The sequence below is a fragment of the Plectrocnemia conspersa genome, unplaced genomic scaffold, assembly GCF_051122295.1.
Source record: "Plectrocnemia conspersa isolate PC_06_02 unplaced genomic scaffold, ASM5112229v1 ptg000012l, whole genome shotgun sequence".
Classification (NCBI taxonomy): domain Eukaryota; kingdom Metazoa; phylum Arthropoda; class Insecta; order Trichoptera; family Polycentropodidae; genus Plectrocnemia; species Plectrocnemia conspersa.
In genome coordinates, this window is record NW_028277176.1 from 28,845,440 (window position 1) to 28,863,436 (window position 17,997).

The 17,997-nt window shown below is 31.0% G+C and overlaps 5 non-coding genes across 5 annotated transcripts; 3 read left to right on the forward strand and 2 right to left on the reverse strand.

The window, feature by feature from the left end:
- The first annotated feature begins 14,241 nt into the window (after positions 1-14,241).
- LOC148228797 (5S ribosomal RNA) lies at positions 14,242-14,360 on the forward strand. Its single transcript, XR_015811801.1, has one exon. It is a non-coding gene; the product is annotated as a 5S ribosomal RNA (ribosomal RNA).
- A 1,106-nt stretch (positions 14,361-15,466) lies between these two features.
- Positions 15,467-15,585, forward strand: LOC148228798 (5S ribosomal RNA). The gene has a single exon (XR_015811810.1). It is a non-coding gene; the product is annotated as a 5S ribosomal RNA (ribosomal RNA).
- Positions 15,586-16,062: 477 nt separating this feature from the next.
- Positions 16,063-16,133, forward strand: TRNAG-GCC (transfer RNA glycine (anticodon GCC)). Its single transcript has one exon. It is a non-coding gene; the product is annotated as a tRNA-Gly (tRNA).
- A 121-nt stretch (positions 16,134-16,254) lies between these two features.
- TRNAR-ACG (transfer RNA arginine (anticodon ACG)) lies at positions 16,255-16,327 on the reverse strand. The gene has a single exon. It is a non-coding gene; the product is annotated as a tRNA-Arg (tRNA).
- Positions 16,328-17,798: 1,471 nt separating this feature from the next.
- Positions 17,799-17,917, reverse strand: LOC148228801 (5S ribosomal RNA). The gene has a single exon (XR_015811820.1). It is a non-coding gene; the product is annotated as a 5S ribosomal RNA (ribosomal RNA).
- Positions 17,918-17,997: the final 80 nt, after the last annotated feature.

The window sequence follows — 17,997 nt, forward strand, 5'->3', positions numbered from 1 at the left end:
TAATTAAACACTTCTGGAAATTGCTCAAGGGCATCGTAGACAATCCTTCAGTGCTCGAGCAGCTTCAAATGTGGGCTCCTGAAGGTGGTTATAGTTCTCGGTCGCGTCCACTATTCTTTCCTGTCAAGTCTAGAACTGGAGCACTTGCCAACTCTTCTCTGGCCAAGGCTATTTATCTGCTCAATTCTGTCCATAGTAATATTGACATTTTCTCTTGCACATATGGAGTTTTGGTTCAGTTCGTATGGGACAATGCACACCTGTTGAGGTGATTTGTGTCTGTTGTTTTGTCTTATTTATATTTGTATGTATTATGATGTATTAGTACTTTTGACTATCGTGACGCATTGGGTTTGCCTGTCAGGTCACGATGGTTATAATTTTAATAAATAAATAAATAAATATAATATTAGCCTTAAACATACATATGTATTATATATAACATATACAGTATTATCTGATATTTTCAAGGTTATTACTTTTATGTAAGGTTATTGATTATATTACATAGTACTGAAATTGATTTAAAGATAATAATAAATCTGTATTGATGTAATAAACACATGTTATAGTAAATATAAAATAAACAACACGAAGATAATGTATTAACATAAAGAAAGAAGCGATTTAATGCCACTTAGTTCCTATTTTACCTCTAGTATTTATTTATATTATATATTATACATACTTAAAGCTTTAGCGTTTTGTGAATAAATTTCCGATGTATATTTAAGTCGTAATTCACACATTGTAAACATTATTTTGGCACCGAAATAGCTTAAAGCTGGCGTCCTACGTTTTTGTTTGCTGAAAAATGGCTTAAACCTTGACCTTGCTTCTATCTGAAAAATCTATGCTATTTTTCGTCCTATAAAATGGAAAAGCTTCTTATCGCCACAATAAATATTGTTACGTATTTTTTAAATATTATTAAAAAATGTACGTTCTACTTTTTTTTATGCAGCTTCTTTTACCCATGTTTTTTCAGATACTACGTTTTATTAATTTACAACAGCGCAAATCCTTTTTAGTATATTCTGCAAAAAATATGGAATTTATTCGAAAGAAAAATTTCGCCCGCCGGCACGTAAAATTTTAGAACGGAACTTTAAAAAGTGTACTAAAATCCGAAAATTTATATTAAAACTTACTTGCTTTTTGCTCCGGACGAGTTTTCCGCTTTTTCAAATAAACTTTCGCAAACAACTGCAAATATTAGAGAGACGAAAAATATCTTTGAGATGCTTACAATGTACACACGTGGGCCATCGGACTACTTTTAAATGCGCTGCTAACGCTATAATTTTAATTATGTTACGTGATCTTATTAATAGAACGTCTGTCTCTTAACGTCACTTGTAATTCACCAAAAGTTTATCTCTTTATAAAGTTAGAGCACGTAACGAGGTACATAAGTTATCTTGTTAAGTATGTGCCTAAGAAACGGGAGAACCCGTAACAAAAAACTTTGGTTCATACCTAAAGTGGAATGGACGATACAAGAAAATTGATACCATTATAACAATGATTTGTTAATAATGTATAATACTTATAACAGCGTATTAATTCCTCCATAAAATTTTTAACAACAGTATATTCATTTGTAAATAAAAAGAAACATCTCTTTAAGTCGTCTAAGAAATCAATTTGAATTCTTAAGATTATTGCTTAGTTGAATCTGATTAATGTGGAAAGTGTCTGCTTCTTAATTTATAACAAGTTATAACTGTAGTGTCTAAAAAATACGGTTGTGATCAAGCTTATATGCCACTGATACGCTACAGAACTATAACTACACTGTGAGTCAGCTGGCAGTTAATACTTCCCCCACCGGTTGACCAATTGTATAAATTCTGGAAAGAATAACCGCTTGTCAAATGTATGCTAACTAGAGTCTCCAATTCGAGTAATCGAGTACTCGATACTCGAGTATTTTTGTCTATTTTTCAAGTACTTGATAATCGAGTATTTTAAAAATTACTCGATTAATACTCGAAATTAAAAAATTTTGAAATATTTCAGAAACAAAAATAACTTTAACTCGGTCCGGTAAAGGTTAACGTCTTGCTTTTATTTGGCGTTTATGCCCGAAGTCCCGAGTTAGAGCGGTTACTATCAGGTATAATTTTTTCATAGTTCCATAGTTGCATAGTTCCGGTCGTCGGCTATGTTAGTGGGTACGACGGAGAAATTTCTTTTGTGTTTTCTGTTCGACAGTCCCGACTTATCTAATTTATGGCAATGAACAATATGAAATATCAACAAAAAAATTTTTTAGGTTTTATGACTATGCAGTTGTAGCGTAAAGTGTTGTAAATTGTTTATACTGATCCCTCAGCTTAAAATATAAATCAAAAGAATTGTGTGTTTTAAAGGCATTTAAAGTAAAGTCAGTTCTTTGCGAACCGTTTAGCTCTAGAGTGAAAGGGATTCACCCAAATACATCTTCGAAGGATATAGATTTAAATTCTTCGCATTAATCAGAAGGAGTAGAATATTGTATATTGTTAGGAAAAAAAATCTATTCAAGAAGAATTACAAAATGCTATTTTGTCAATAGTCGAAGGAAATAAGAGAAAAGCAGAGAAGGGGATGAAAGAAGAGAACATAAAAAGAGAGTTCAAAAAATTTTATATCTATAAAAAGCGAACAGATATAAATTAGAAGCCTTATCCAACGCGTTAATGACAATAAGACCAACATCAACAGCAACGGAAAGGGTTTTTTCCATAACGGGAATATTAAAACCAAAGGTTAGCAGTAATATTAAATTCGAGACACTTTTTGCATTATTGTTTTTAAAAAGTATGTTCGTGAAGTTAAAATAATTGTAAAAATTAACATACTAAGTATTTTATTTATTTATTTATATGTGCACGAATTTGAATAATAGCTATTTTGGTACGTTTGGTAAATACTCGAAAGTACTCGAGTACTCGAGTATTTTAAAATTTTAATATTCGATACTCGAGTAGTTGATGGTTCGAGTAATTGGAGACTCTAATGCTAACGTCAGAATAAATTTGTAATGATTTTAATGGACTTAATAAACTGATTTTGATTACTTTTATTACATATTTTACTCAATTATGAATAATGAGAAAAATGAATAACTCTCTAACTGACTGTGTTAACGCAAATAGAGCAAATCCTAGCACGTATTGTCAATTATTAGAACATAAGATTTCATTTTCATTCTTAACTATACTCTTTTAAACCAATTTATTTGAAAAGAAGATTTAAATTTGATTTTAAATACATCTTAAATTATTTGATTGCTTTAATTAGTTAATATAAAAGTATTCACTAGACACACTTGTAAACATTTTTTTTTATATTGACAATAATATTTTCAATTACCGTATGAATTCCACATCCTCAATATTCCATGAGCTCATTTTGCTGTTAATATTATTTTCTTAGTTAAAAAATATTTTTATTTTTATTTTATTTTAACCAAAGTATGTGAAGTGTATTGATAGATAATTGTATATTTTTTGTTGTTTGAAAAATAAATTAAATATATTTCAATCAAATTTAATTGTAATGTTGATGACGATACTTCACAAAGTTTTACACATAAATCAGTTTTACTGTGGCAAATTCTGTTTAGCGGCAGAGCAGTTTTATGTACTGAGCACATAAAAACCTCTATTATTACTATTATAATTATATGGTTATCTTCGTTTTATGTGGTTATTATAGCTCAAGTTCCACAGCATCAATTTTGATTCAACGTCATTCTATATTTTAATACCGACCCCCATCCCCCAGACGGAAGACTAGATTATCTCCGCGCCAAACCGTCGGCGGTGGGAGCTAAATAAATTTCCGCCCGCTCTACAGATTCTAAAACTGTTATTTTTCAAAATTAAATTCAGTCACCCGTGATCCGATGTTCTTGTTTCAATTAAGGTGAATTCACTACGTGGTGCGGCAGCAACACAAAAAAAATATCCCGCCGGTCGCAAAGCTAGCGGGAAGCTAACAAGCTTTGCTTAAAATCCTCAGACAACGTCGTCGTATACGTCGTTCGAACAACTCAAACAAAATTACTGACCTCGTTCTAAACACTACATGTGTATTCGACGTGGTATACGTATCACGTAGTGGATCCGTGAACGTACATTTATTTCTCATACGCAAATTTATACATTCGTGCTTAATTCGCAGCCGATGGAAGCGATGCTGAATACATTTTATGTATGTATAATACATATACTCTCGAAGATCTGAGTGTTTGGGTTAAAACCACAATATTATTCTTCTTCTTTGTCGTTTTATTCTCAGAGATATTCTGCAGCAGAGATTTCTCTGAATTGAAAGGCACTGATCCGGATAGAAATAGTCGCTTTTGTCTTTGGTTCAGGCGTTGTTTTCTTAAGTTGTTATTATTCTATATAAAACCATAAAACGTCATTGAGCTAACCAAGATATCGATGACACGGAATTATGACATCAGGCAAACCATCAGTCAAAAACAATAAAAATATAAAATTGCTCAATAAAATGAATAATAACTAGAGCCCATTATTATCTCACAACCTTACACTATAAAAAGTCGTTGAAATGCTTAATCAAGTGATATTCTTTTGGGGAAATGTCTGATGAATATGGTGGTTCTATAGCGCCAATCATGCAATGTGTAATGGTACCTTCTCGTACAAGAGAATTGAACCTTTTAAATTGATCAGTGCTTAACGATAACTATTAGCAGTATCAGTTTCATCAGAATTAAAAAACCTTTTTGTGTAATTTTAATTTTTGCTCAACCATTGTACAGACCGCTTTATATTATTGTAAAAAAATCTTCTCACAGTACAATTAGTTCATGAAATACGGTGACTACTTTTCATATGAGTATTTTACTCGTTTTAGAGTTCTTTAGAGATCCAGTCTGGGACCACTGTCGTTTTTATTACTCATAAGGACGGAATAGCGTAGTCCGTAACGTCTCAGACTAGTAACACTGAGGTTACGGGTGCGAGCCCCGGCAGCAGTAAAAACGGACGCAGCTGCAGTAACATCTAATAATTTAAAATTAATAATATAAATGTCACCGATCTGGTTGTTAATACTTAATTGTAGGTATTTATTATATCTGACTTACTTAGTTGGTACAGATTTATCCCGTTGTAACGCATTAAGCATATGCCTGTCAATTTTATAAATTAAATAAATAAAAGGCATAGATATTGCCATTAGAATCTCTAAATTTTTGTTGTATATCAATGACCAAAAAAATATTTTTGATTCGTAACTTTGCAAATAATTTATTTATTACCAGGAATGTCATTTCAGCTTCTTCCAGGGGGGGGGGGCAAAAGTTGACCGAACAACGTTCGTTTTTTTAATATTTCCATTTCATTAAGGTTTATTGTATTCCATTTAATAACGTGCATTTTCAAAGTTTAGAATCACCGTCAAAAGCAATAAAATCGTGCCGTCGCCGTCGCAGTAGGAACGCTCGGTAATCTGGCGTTCACATTACGTATTTTATAATAATATTACAAGCTATATGAGGAACATATAAACCGAATTTTGACCAATAGGAGAGCGCAAAAAACAATTATCCCTTCTCAGAAGTCAAAAATTCACGTCTAAAGCAATAAAATCATGTCGGCGCCGTCGCAGTGGGAACGCTCGGTAACGAGCGTTCCCACTGCGACGGCACCGACACGATTTTATTGCTTTAGACGTGAATTTTTGCCTTCTGAGAAGGGATAATTGTTTTTGCGCCCTCCTATTGACCAAAATTCGGTTTGAATATACTTTGACCAACACTCTTATATATCGATGATGATGACCCTCATATGTTTTAAACATTGTGTAATATCAAAGTGCGGACCAACTATGGAGCGATATGCGAGACGTTAGTCCGTACTTTTTTTCCGCTTATTTTCCTTTGAGAGATGAGTTGCTTTAGTTTGTATTTTGGACTTGACCTAATGAAAGTTTTAAAATCACAATTACTTTTAGAACTTTCCTTATTCTAGGTTTGGGTTAGTCCTGTCAAATTGTGTGATGCAATTTAAAAAAATATATCAGTTCTGTTCAAGTTTTTGCATGAATTGCTACAATAATATAAGTAATAATAAATAATAATTAGTTAAGGGTATAATAATTAAAACTAGAAGTGTATAATTTATGATAGCTAATTAACCCTTTTAGTGCTAAGCGAAATTAGGAGGTGTATGCAAAGAATGCCAAGCATTTTTTGTCAAATATAGATGATTTTATAAATTTTTTTTTTTTCAAATCATGAAAATTTTTATTTTTGTGTGAACTTAAGCTTTATTAATTTGTTGAATAAAATTTGCCTAAAAGATTGATGATTTACAGCACTGTGTATGAATTCTTTAAAATTGATAAAGTGCTCATGAAAAAAGGATTAATATATATTCTGTGCATCGTCGGCTCTTTTTATCTTGACAATGCGTAGATTTGAAAAAAATATTTCTTATATAATAATTAAATTCATTGCATTAATTTGCAATATTACATTAAATTAAAGTTATTACAAAATAACAGTGAAAATAATTCATTTTTATCTATACGTAATTAAATAAGTAATTTTACCAAATTTATAAGTAAACGAACAACGGAGCAAATTCTTAAATAATGGTTTAAATGGTGAAGATGCAGATATAGTGTATAAGCAATATTCAAAAATTAGGTAGATTTCTGTATACGTTTTTTTAATAATATTTTTATATATTTTTTGACCTCTTTATTTTTTATCTATGATTTTTTTTTACAGCGCGCTTATTGGCCGTTAACTTTCTCTGTTTGGCCTTAACAATCTTATATAATATTATAATACTTGGTCTTAACTTCTGGTCATCTTTTAAAAAAAATCCTATTATTATGATTTTTAATTGCTTACAATGAAACAAGACAAGAAATGTATTATAAATTATATACGCTACAAACAATAACGAAAATTTTGTGGAAAAAGCACTTTTTGCTTTAACAAAATAATTTACATTTTTTTTAATTTTAGCAAACACTAACTAAAATAAATTAAAATAAAAATAATACCAAATAAATAAATATCTACCATCCATTTAATTTATTCCCATGTTATAGGAGAGAGAAATACGCCCAAATACCTTGTGAGATTTACATTAAAATGCGCCAATTTAAACTGCTTAAAATAACAGATTGCGAATTCTGTCCGAATGCAGGTGTACACGGTTACTTTTCACTCCGCAGTTTCAGCTTGCTAGGTACAAGTTGAATTTGTTTCAGTGTAGCTAATGCGAGTTTGAACTCTGGCGGCTAATCGCAACTAGGTTTCCACTGCGCCACTGTGCTTTTGGAAAATAATTATGATCCTGTAAAAGTGCACACAGTTCGAAATAATCCTACCGCGCCGTCCGTTGTTTCCGTTTGCAACGAGGCGCGTTTTAATGCATTTCCGGTCGGGCATTTAATGCTTCGCGCTTTTTACGGCCCGACTGTCATCACACTAAGTGGTTTCAGCGTCATTAAAAACTTTATATGGCCCCGGTGGACATAACTTTACTATATCGAATCTCGATCAATTACGATAGAGAATTTCACTTGTGATGTTTCGATTAATGTTTTAAACTAGTGGTTTATTTTAATTAATGTGCAAAACATTTGCAATATTAACACTATATTCTAAAATAAGCATAACACTTAATTTAAATAAAGCATTAGTTTTTATTTAATAATTAAACATGCGACTGGCGACCGAATTAACATAACAAACTCTCAGAACCGTATATAATGCATGAAGCTAGTTGCAATTAAAACAATTAATATTTTTACAGGTTTAAAACTTGGCTTAATTTTTAATCAAATATATGTTTATGTATATTTGTTAAAATTACAAACAAATTCATCATATTTCGTATTAAACTAAAGATGTGTTATTTTCAAAAAAAAAAAATTAAAATTTTATTGAATTTTAACACACAAAAATTAAAAAAAAAAACAAAATATACAAATGAATTAAAATTAAAAAAAAATCAATAAATTTTCTCATCAATTAAAATTAATTTTTAAATTCTTTCAAATTAATTTTAATAATATGAACACATATTTTGCAATAGTATAAAACCACTAAAAACAGTAATTAAGTATAATATTAAAAAAAAAATTTGGTTTGCTGTTAGTCTTTAATTTTGTTAAAACAAAGAACATCATGAGAATAAGCAATGATTCAACGAGTTCGTGGTCTAATTCTTCGTGGTGTTATACTCTTTAGATCACTTTTTGTTTTTTTTTGTTTTTAATTTTGCCCCAAATATATTCTATCGGTTTAATTAAGGACTAATCTAAGATTTTGTTCATATTTTTTTTGTAATATGAAATATTTTAATGAAGGATATTTTATATATTTTTCACATCTTAACTGCATTGTTAAATTAATAAAAAATACTAACAATTTTCACCCGATAAAAAGGTGCAGAAACATCCATGAAGTTGCAGTTTAAATTTAAACAAATGTGCTTGATCATCAGAATGATGAAACAAATAGATTATTTAATGAAATGGATGCTTCCGTTCCGGAATATAGAAGCACCTCCAAATTGTTTGACTCTCCGGATTTCGCACAGTTGCCAGAAACAGTTTTTGCTATATCTTGTTCCACCTAGATGACAAAAAATGTGACCCTGTATATTTTTTCAATCAAAAACAGTCCAGTTTTTGGGCCGATTACTGCATATCATACGTTTTAGGCGCATTTATTCGATCAATAATGCTTTTTGGCAGGTATACGACTGCATTCAGCCCCTTACCCAAACCACATATAAAGTTTTTCTACATTTCTTTATTTTTTAAATATTTCGCAAATACTCACTGGTAAAATCAATGATAGTTTTTTGTCTATCATGTAAACACATTCATAGAATCACTTGATTTTCAACAAAAGTTGTTAATTTTACCCTCAACCGATTTAATTCACGCATTTAAACATTTTTTATGATAGTTTAATCAAAAATATAATTAAGGAATACATAATAATAATGCTTTGGTATTATTTTCTAATATATTTCTAGTTAAACTATATCTGTACGATAATTAAAAAATCAGAAAAATTTGCTTTATCTTATATTTTTAATTTCTAGGGCTCAATTGCTTATTGGTTCATTCCATCCTATTTCTTTGTATTTGGCACCGACCATACGACTTCAGATAGTCATTGTTTTTTAATGAGCTTTTATCAAAGCAATCACTTTAATGAGCTTTTATCAAATCCTTGTCTCAAATTTCGTCGAAACTTTATTTTTTATTTTATAAATCAAAATATATTGTTTAAATAAGTATATTTTTATTTATTAAATAAATAAAAAAACAATATTTTTATTTATAACTTATGTGATTGCATGGAGTTGAAAAAAATATTTCATATGTAGTAATGAAATATTGTACATTGCATTAATTTGCAATGTTATATTAAATTAAATTTTACGCATTTACCATTCGGCGACTTTCCGTCGGTGAAAATTCCTAGAGCCGAAACGATCACGAGGTGCTTCTTAATTGGTTAGTAAAAAAAGTTTGAATAATATTTTTTATAATTTTTTTCAATTATATATTATTGTCAACTTTGGTAAATTAAATTTATATTTTTTTTACTTGTAATAATAGGTAGTGCGCCACCTAGCTGCGCGCTAATTGGCCGTTGATCTCATTTCTTGGCCTTAACAATTATACTTACAAGTGTCTCTTAACAACTAATACCTAATTCTACATACAAATCCAGTTTATTTCAGTAATTTATATTAAAAAAATGCTTCGCGATGTCAAATACGACGAAACAATAACTAATAAATAATGTTTTTTAATTTCTCTAAGCGGCCACATATTATTCATGTATTTTTTAATGTTATTAGCAACAAAAAATCGCTTCTAAATATTTGCACTTTGCGCTCATAATTTTAGAATTTAATTTATTTTCCACTATTTTCACAGTAAGCTTATAAAAGAATCCGATGTTATAAATATTGCTTTTCCTTAAATTATTAAATTATTTAGGTAGAAAATAAATATATTTTTAAATACTTCTTTGCATAATATGATACAAAGATATTTATAATATATAATAATATATTTTTTTAAATAATTTAATCTCTAGCTAAGAGTTATGGCTAAACTCAAAAAATCAGAACGAGTATTATAAATCCAGAGACACAAAGTTTCTTGCAGGTACAATACTATTATATTATAACCGTCTGTCTTTTACCAAAAATTTGACAAAATCTCTCTATGCGTGAATTCTAGTAGACATTATACATATATGCTAATTTTGAGATGTCTTTTAACAATGTTTGTCTCTAATTATTATTTAAAAAATTGTCGGACCTCGGTTGCTCGGATGATTTAACTCGGTTATTCCCGGCCGATTGTATAAAACATATTTCACCTCTTCGGATGTTCCTTTAGGGGTCCAACCTAGGCCTTCTGTTCTACACATTATTTTATAAGAACGGAATAGCGTAGTCCATAACGTTTCAAACTAGTAATTCTGAGGTTGCGGGCTCAAGCCCCGGCAGCGGCACTCGAATTTTTATTTATAAAAATGCGTATTATTAAAACAAAACCGGCTCCAGCTGCAGTGACATCTATTGATTTTAAATTGTAAAGCACATAAAAATTCATAATTAATAATATAGATGTCACCGATTTTCAGACTTTTAGTCTGATGGTTAATATTTACTTGTAGGTATTAATTATGTCTGATTGACTTACTCAGTTGGTACAGATTTGCACGTTGTAACGCATTGGGCTTACGCCTGTCATTTTTCAGCGGAATATTTAATATAAATAAAAATTAATTAATAACATAAATACGCCAATTATAAATTCAAGTTTTATTTTTTATCCAGATGATTTGAAATTCGATCTGTTGCGGACTTTTTATAGAGCTTAGACTTTGTTTAGATTTTATATAAGGGTATGATTTCATCAATCGTCTGCCCTTTAGTGTCGGATAGTACCATACTGAGTCATTTTCTAGATTCCGTTTGACATCGGATTATTTCTATGATCACAGTGAGAATATTTTGGCTAGAAAAACTTTTAAGAGCAAGTGGCGGTTCACTCTACATCTTAACGACGTCTGCAATGAATCTTTCAATATCATCAGTCTTGTTAAAATATAGATACATTTATTGACAGGGAAAAAAATCATTACAAATAGTTCACTATCCTTTTAAAAAATAAAAATATGTAAATATTATTATATTCTTGAAAATGTATTAATAATGATGACTGATATCAGAAAAAATATATGTACATAAAAAAAGCTACATTCTATAATAGATACAAATATTAAGCGCTTCGCGATTCCCAGCCATTCCACATATTGCCACGAGATAAATCAATTTAAAACAAATTTCACAGCTGAAAGGGCACGGCTTCAATTTGGCAATGCCCTAAGGGGCGCCACCGCAGATACGCGACAACATTAATATTTGACACCTGTAAAATTTTCAATCTACCTGGAGCGAAACCCTACGCTTCCCCGGTAGTTTCTCACTCTTTTCACTCGATTTCCAACTCGTTCTGCCCTAATCCCAAAACTAGTCCAGACGCTTCGAACGCCAAAGGCCCTTCGGATAAACCCCAAAGCCCTGGGGGATACAAATTAATTCACTTTACGGTGGCCATCGAAGCAAAGGGAATCAATTAGTCAAGTTTTTATTTTTTTCCCTCTCGCCCGCTTTGCATTCAATGTAGCAAATTATCCACTAATACAGCCAGATCCGAGCAGTAAAATTTACCGGTTAGTGGATTTGCGTTACAAAAGCACATTTATGTCCGCGCAATGCGACCTAAACCCGGGGCTAAGCCAAAGAAAAATGGAGGGCTTAGAGCCCTCGACGGGTGGGTAGTTGAAACTGATAGTGAGATTTTTCCGGGGCAGATATGCATGGTTCGAGACCTAGGGGTCGGCAATTGTCTATCGTCAAGCCTTTATATTGATTTATTAAAAGAAATCTTAATAAATGTAGGTTGTTGATTTTCCCGACGTGCTAAGATTAAAAATTGCCTTTAATAAAAAATTCGAGTCTTGTATACTTTTCCTACAAATCCGATCATCTAGATCTAGATCAGAAGGAATAAACATTTTTTTAATATTGAGTCTTGATGTAATTAAGTCAGTGAAGGACCATTAAATCTTCTGCTGTATTGCTAAAAATATCAGGATTTATCATCAAAATCCTGCTTCCCGTGGGCCTGGAAAGTTTAAAATTAGATGGAGATATAATAGAAAGGGAGAAGCATTTTAACTCAGGCCAGAATTGAATTCGTAATGGTTGTGAAACTTGGACTATAAATATGAATACAATAAATATACTGGAAGCGATTGAGATGTGGCTTTATAGACGTATCAGGGCCGCCGAAAACAAATAAACAGGCCCTGGAAAAATACTTTTTCTGGGCCCCATAACAATAACAGCATTTTATTTATTTTTACCGTCGTAATATAATTCTTTAATGAATATTAATATGTACGAGTTAACAGGGATTAATTTAAAGAATGTGTGGTCAGTTTTCTTAATATTTCCATTTCATCAAGTTTCATAGTTTATTAAATGACATGCATTTTTCTGGTCAAATTCAAGCGGGTTTAAAATATACGTCAAAAGCAATGACATGCAGTGGAAACGCTCGTTCAAAGTAAGGCTTTTTATAACAAAATTATGACTTACAATTAGTGAAAATTGAGTGAAGCATATCTAAACCGTATTTAGACTTATATAATAGAAAGGCTCTCCTATTGACCAAAATTCGGTTTGAATACACTAGTAATATCGATAAGGATAGCTTTTAACGGCCGGTGCTGTCTCGTGCACCGTTCACTTATACATTGTAATAATTATGTAAACCATATACTCATTAATAAAATGCATCTGCTCAATCTGTGTCCAATGCTACCCGTCACCATCTGTCTCTAAAATTGTATATATACGAATACAAAATATTTTTTCACAACATGGTGTTTTAGAATTTAATTATCGAATTCAAAATTAGTTTTAATTTTGAACAAAATTTTACTTATTAATTTTAATTTCTTTGTATGTATGTATGTATGTATAAAATATAATATTATAAATATTTTATGTTATTTAAAAAAACACATTTTGAAATATTTAAAAGATTTTTACAATATATTTTTTTAAAGAGATTAAAAAGTGGTGTAACTTCGTAAGCAGCGAAACACTTAGTAGAATCGAGTTTTATTAGTTTATATATAAATGACGAGATGTTTTTTCCGAGCGGTGGTGGAGTAGCTAGCGCAGGGATGATGAATCAATATTTTTACTTCGTGAAAAAATGTTTTATCAGTTTTTCAAGATAACCGTTGTTGATATTTTGATTATTTTTCTAACAATTTTAACTAGTTAGGATCTATAAGAACTGAAGATTAACGACGGTCTTTATGAAAATGAATGGCAAATTTTGGATGTGACCAACAAATAAAAATTGCTGTGTACACACATTTAATGCAGACTAAAAAAAATTTCTCTGATTTGTGCATTGTTATTCACCGACAGTCATTCACAAATATGCGAATGACTTTGTCGATAAATAACAATGCATAAATTCAACAATCCAAATGTTCACCCTAATTTTTTTTCATATTGTAATATAATTTTTTTTTTGTCCGGAATAATCCATTGTTATATACTCTGATTTATTATCTATGTATTCCTATTATTATATAATTCAATAAGATTGAGACGCAATTGCAATGTTGCAATGTAATTTGCTAATCGCCCAAAATCGTTTATAGTGAAGTAATTAGAGCAAACAAGGGATCGATTTTATATCATTCGTTTGAACGAAGCGATGAATCGATAGTATACTTGATACCGAAAACAGTCACAAGGAAATGCGTCACGTGTTACATGACTAGGTCGGTCGATGTGGTGAATCGATAATGAACTTGTTATCTTATGGAATATGTGTAATGAAGGAAATGTGTCACGTATTGGATGTGTATAAATATGGGAATGAAATAAATGATCTCTAATCAGAGAGAGAGAGAGTGACGGTCAGAGCCAATACAAAAGCGTACTCATTTAAACAAATCGTTCGTCCAGCCGGTCCTTAACACAATGTCCGAAATCATCAATGTCCATAAAGATCATATCCGCAAAAAATTGTCACAAAATTCGTGTCCGGAATTATCACCAAACAGCTATTTGTATCAACGAAAAATTTGGATTTGGAATCAAAGTAAAAAGCATGCGACTTGCCAACGACCATACCATGCTGAAAGCACCGGTTCTCGTCCGATCACCGAAGCTAAGCAGCATTGGGCCTGGTCAGTACTTGGATGGGTGACCGCTTGGGAACACCGGGTGTCGTTGGCCCTAATATTTTTATTAATCTAATAATAAATTAAATTATATTATAATAACAAATTCCGATCTCCCAGACAGGCCTGCCAGGAAAGAGGGGAGGGGAGAATACATTTTCATCAGTAAATATAATTTTTTACCAGTGAAAATATAAATTATCAGCCAAGTAAGTGCTAGTAAAATTACATGATTTTAAATTTTCTATATGTAGTAATATATAGGTATGTATATATTTACATACTTATCATTATTCATAAAAGTTACAGCGAATGTGTATTTTTTGGTAAAGTTATATTTTCACTAGTTAAGTCCAAATACATTTTCACCAATATATTTCTAATAGCGAAAATATAATTTAACTGATAAGCGCTTATATTCTGTTCTAAAATATCTATAAAACTAAATTTGTCAGTTGCGAAACGTCCATTTGCTGTTCAAACCCAAACCTAACCTAAAGATAGTTCTAAAACTAATTATTGTTTTAGAACTTTCATTAGGTCAAGTCCAAAATACAAAGCCAACTCACCTCTCAGGGGGAAATAAGCGGAAGACACATATCGCATCTTACATATTGATCTACAGTTTGTCTGCATTTCGATATTACACTATATTTTTTTTAAATATCATAGCTATCCTTACCGATATTACTATTTACTTCTAATATGGGTGGGCTGATCAAAGTATTTTCAAACCGAATTTTGGTCAAATAATTATCACTTCTCAGAAGACAAAAATTCACGTCAAAAGCTTGGCAGCTTTGCTCCCAGACACTACATAGATTTAAAAACACTTATATTCATATGGGTTTCAAAGCCAGGCCCTTCGTGTTTTAACTATCGACTTTTATTATTTTTCAAAAAAATATCTTTGAAGATTTTAATTCTTTGGTTGTTTAGCTAAGAACATTATCTAAAAATAAACATCCCTAACACATCAAGAAAATTCTATAATTCTGTTTTTTTTTGAAAACTTTATTAAAAATAAAAAAATAACTTCACTGCAAATCAAAAATATCCCGTTTATAAATTTTTAATACCACTGGAATAATGATTAAGTTGAAAGTCAAAGATATTTTGAGAACCACTCCAATAGTGGTTTATTTGTAATGAACAGCACTCGCCAACGGCCATACCATGCTGAATGCACCGGTTCTCGTCCGATCACCGAAGTTAAGCAGCATTGGGCCTGGATAGTACTTGGATGGGTGACCGCTTGGGAACACCGGGTGTCGTTGGCCTCCAATACTTTTTTGTAAAAAAAAAGTCATTTTTCACATACAACGATGACGCACACGATGCCATTATATTTGTACGTGTTCGCGAGTTTTATTTTCATTCTTCGCAGTCACGTTCGAAAATCCCGCGTAGTCGTGAACGTGTCAATGAAAGGATCGCCGAGCGCACGTTATAACGTGTTTAATAATACGTATTACTGCAATAAGTGATTTATTCGCGAAACGTTCACGAACATAAACTAGCGTCGCAACAAATTCGAAATTGGTTTTTCTTTCCATGTGACAGCCGCGAGGTGCGAACGCGACACGTTGCCGAGACTTTTCATTTTATTTACAGTCAACGAACGTAAAAATAACAATTTTCTTGCATCGGGCTGGGTAAATACGGCGAAAGGCGAAGTAAAACAATTTTTGAGTAAATAAACTTTTTTATTATGTTCTTTATAGCGTATAAAGTCTATATTGCGTCATTATCGTGCGGCATCGGTGGTTCAGTGGTAGAATGCTCGCCTGCCACGCGGGCGGCCCGGGTTCGATTCCCGGCCGATGCAAAACTTTTATTTTTTTTAAATGAATTTAAAAAATAGATATTGTTAAATAAAACTTTTTAATTTCATTTTTTATTTATGAACTTATTACATTTCTTGATTAAAAATAAATAAAAAAAAAACACGATCCTGCCAGGATTCGAACCTGGAATCTTCTGATCCGTAGTCAGACGCGTTATCCGTTGCGCCACAGGACCACCCATAGCCAAAGTGAAATAATTGAATTTGGATCTAGCTCAATTTTCTTAAGTATTTTATATGATTTTTTTATTAAAATACCACGTATTTTATTAATCTTTGAGTTAATTTCCAACATTGATATTGAAAATCAAAAATTCTTCATGTCACTAAACAGATGAATAAATATTATTTTAAATTTATATATTTTTCATGGAAAATAACTGATACAATACAGTTGAAACCATTTCAAAAGCTAGCTTGTTTAAAGATAAAAGCTGTTCAAGAAAGTAAATATAATTTTGTCAAAATAATCCTAGAATAATAAAACGTTTTATAATAAAAACTTTTTTGCCGGAGTCGAAACGCAAAAAATGAATACAAAATATTTTTTTTATAAACATCGTGCTTTTACCAAAGCGCGGCGTGTATAAAAAAAATTGCATAAAATTTTTCGACTTTAAATAGTTTTATCAATAATTTTTTCAAATCAAAATATTTTCGTTAATTTTTTTTAATAAGAAAAGTAATGCGGTGAAAACATTTTAAAAGTTCTAATAATACACAAATAAAAAATCTTTTAATAAAAATGTAGAAAGTGCTTACATTTCTTGTCAATATTATGTTATTTTTGAAGACATATATAATTTTCAAAATTAAAAAAACATATTTTTCTCCAAATTATCAAAGAATTATTTTTCTTAAATAAAAATTATATCAAAAAATAAATTAAAATCTCTTAACAAAAATGTAGACAGTATTTTTAACATTTTTTGTCAGTATTCTGTGTCTTTAGAAGACATGTTAATTGCCGTATTTTAATTACATCAAAATATTTTTTTTTCTAAGAATAGATCGTTTGAATATCTCGGCTGAGTTCTTCACCTTATTACAAGATATTTTTAATATTTTATAGAATGTGTTCTTTTTAAATGTTCGACGAAAATCGACAATATCATTACGTTGCATAAATCGACTTAAGCAATCATATTTAGAGGGGAAAAACATTTTTAATTGCGGATAATATGTTACCACTGCTTTGAGGAACATTGGTAACATGTTTCCGTATTTCTGAACGGAAGCGTCGTATCGTGGAGATAGCTAGGTAGTAGAAATATATGACGGTCGTTCCTTGGTTTGTTTTATCTTGAGATGGTCGTAGCATGTGGTACGCATGTACTGAAAAAACACATAAAAAATGTATAATTTATAAAAATTAAACTCTTACAAATAAGAAGAGCATAATAGTCGAAGTACTGACATTATCAAATTATATGACAAATGTAAATATATTATAAAGGTGTGATTCACTTTTTTCCATTAGCCCCCTTCTCGCAATCGACGCAATCGAATCATATTGACCACTTTTTTGTAAAATTCAGATCGTCATTTTGGTTATCGTATTTCAATAGGGTGAGGGGTAAAAAAGTCATAGAAGAAGACCTGAGGACTTTTGTTAATAAAATACATAGAATTAAAAAAAAATATTAGGGCCAACGACACCCGGTGTTCCCAAGCGGTCACCCATCCAAGTACTGACCAGGCCCAATGCTGCTTAACTTCGGTGATCGGACGAGAACCGGTGCTTTCAGCATGGTATGGTCGTTGGCGAGGTGGACGCTGTTTTCTTTTATCACAAAACCAACTCTTTCATTGTCAAAAATCAAAATATAATATTTAATAAAAATAT